Genomic DNA, 3,209 nt, shown 5'->3' on the forward strand with positions numbered 1-3,209 from the left:
TGTCAATAATAGATACATAATCGCATAGATCCATCATTTTTCTTAACAAATAATACTGGAGCACTCCAAGGAGAAAAACTAGGCCGAGCAAAGCCCCTATCTGTCAACTCTTGCAACTATACTTTTAACTCTTTCAATTCTATATGTGTCATTCTGTATGGAGCCATCGATATCAGGGATGTTCTCGGGGCCAATTCAATAGCAAACTCAACCACTTGGGTACGAGGTAACCCTGGTAACTCATTTGGAAACACATCTGGGAACTCACATACACCAAAATCGATTCTAATTTTAATTTTGAAACCCAGAAATCAACTATGTAAGCGAGATATACTTCACAACCATTTATAACATATTTTTATGCCGTCATAGCTGAAATGATTTTAGATGTGCCATCCAATTTGTCTTACTCAATTCGGACTCATTTACCATCTTGGCATTTTAGGACGATATGTTTCATTCTACAATTCAAAATAGCATCATGCAAAGTCAACCAGTCCATACCTAGAATCACATCAAACTCATCAAAGGGTAACAACATCAAACTAGCGGGGAAACCGTAACCCCTAATTTTTAGTGGACATGATCTACATAACTGATTAACTAGAACACACTGACCTAGGGGATTTGTAACTTTGAAAGTATATTCAATAGGTATTTTCTTTTTGTCTACTCATGTAGTGCATATATACGAATGAGTTGATCCAGGATCAATCAATGCATATACAGTAATATCAAAGAGAGAAAAAGTACTTGGAATAGCACCTGGAGTAGTAGTTTCCTCTCGAGCTCGGATTGCATAGGCTTTGGCTAGTGTTCTCGCTTCAGACCGTTCATTCACCTTGCTGTTCTTTCCTCAACCGGGAGTAGTATTTCTAATGTTTCCAGATCGTCTACCACTCTGAAAAGTTGCTTCAGGCTTATTTGATTGATTTCTGAAATCATTTTGCTTCTTCGGACAGTAACAAAGAAAATGGTCAGTAGACCTACAACGAAAACAAGCTCCCGATTTTGATTGACACTCTCCAAAATTTATTTTCTTTCATTTATCACACACTGGAACGGTCTCCATATTTTTTACGCTTCCAGTACTCGCCCTGGCGAATTGACTGATTGGAAATTACTTTGTCTCGATTCCTCTCTATTAATGAACTTTAAAGGAAAAACTAATTGACTGGTGTCACTTTTAAATTTCTTCGAAGCAGAAGTTTGAGCTAGCTTGAATGACTCCCTTTTGTTATAATCATTGGACTTCGAATTTGACTACCGTTTGCTTTTACAAATCTCTTCAACTTTTTGAGCTCGCGCTGAAAGTTCTACTAACTCGCACAACTTTAATACTGCTACAGTCATATAGATCTCATCATTCAACCCATCTTTAAATTTGTTACACATTTCTTTCTCATTTGACACGATGTTACGAGCATACTTCCTTAACCGTAAAAATTCACGTTCATACTCAGCTACAATCTAGTTTCCTTGTTTTAACTCGAGAAACTCTTTCTTTTTTCGATCAATGAATAATCGGTTAACATACTTTTTCTTAAATTTATTTTGAAAGGAACTCCCAATTAACCCGATCATCTGATATCATCATACTTAAAGTATCCCACCATAGATACGCCTCGTCTTTCAGTAAGGATATCGCACACCTCAAGCAATCTTCGGGGGTACACCCTAACTCTGCAAAAACTCTCTTTGTATTCAATAACTAATACTCGGCTTTTGAAGGATCATCATCTACCGTACTGCGAAACTCTTCCGCTCCATATTTCTAAATTTTGTGTACAAATAGCCAGGTAATTGTTCCAGGTATAGGGTTTGAAATATTCAAGTGTGCCAGTGTTGAAAGATTTGCTTGCTTAAACTTGTTGAACCATTAGTTCATCATTCCCAGAAATACACTTTTTATCTCATCACCCACAGATTGTGGAATAGGCAAACTATTTCTTGCCTTAGGATTTGAAGATTGAACATTACTTTCAACTTCATTAAGTCTAGCTTGATTCGATTCAGCTGACATCTTGAATTTATAAGAAATAAAACGTTAAAATGGATCAAAAACATCACACTATCACAGGGTATATGTGACATGTATATACTAAACCTTACTTCACTACGGTAGTCCTAAAACTAACTAAATCATAGCTCTGATACCACTAAATTTAACACCCCTAACCCGTATCCATCACTAGAATAGGGTTGTAGAGCATTACCAAAAAAACGTAACCTAAAATCATTCATTTCCAAAAAATTCAATAAACATAGCATAATCTATTAATATGCATGCATATTGTCCCTTATTCAAGCCCTTGGAGCCTTAGAATCACTTTAGAAATGATTCAGCCATGTCCTAGCCCGTGTCCATGCCGGTGTAACTCTTTCACTTGGGTCACACGGCCAAGCCACATACCCGTGTGTCAGGCCGTGTGCTAGGTCGTGTAACTGCTTGACTTGCGCCCTTAAAACCTATAAGGGACACACGATCGTGTTGCATGACATGTGTCACACACTGCTGAGACACACGCTCGTGCCTTAGGCCATATGGACAAGAAATTAGCAAAATCAAGCTATTTTTTCACCCATTCAAGCATGTACCTACAAGCAATATGCACATATAATCAAAGAATCTAACCATACCAAAACATGCATAATAAGACCAATTCAATAAGCCAAAAATACATCCAACCAATATACCAAAAGGCACTTGAATCATAACCAACCAACTATACCAAAACTTATGCATAAATGACCATAATTCTAACATATACATCTAGCTAAATATTATCTCAAAGCATACCATATCTAAGACCAACATCGAAAGATAGTATGAGCCATTTAGGGGTAAATAAGGGCACATATTTTACTTAATTCAAGGTTACTAGAGTGTAAACAAGGGCACATATATGCAATTTAGGGGTACCGAAGTACAAACAGGGGAACGCATGTGCATTTCAAGGCTATTGAAGTACAAACAGGGGCACGTATGTGAAATTCAGCGGTACTGAAGTACAAACAGGGGCACGTATGTGAAATTCAGGGGTACTGAAGTACAAGCAGGGGCACATATGTTCAATGCAGGGGTACCGAAGTACAAGTAAGGGTATGTTTTCGTCAGAAGAAAAACATGTGTGATAAATTCGAGTGGGGACTTACAGATCAACTTCGTACCTTGCTAGTAGCCTTTCAGTGTAAGATCTTGTCTAAAA

This window comes from Gossypium raimondii, chromosome 6 (assembly GCF_025698545.1).
Source record: "Gossypium raimondii isolate GPD5lz chromosome 6, ASM2569854v1, whole genome shotgun sequence".
Lineage (NCBI taxonomy): Eukaryota > Viridiplantae > Streptophyta > Magnoliopsida > Malvales > Malvaceae > Gossypium > Gossypium raimondii.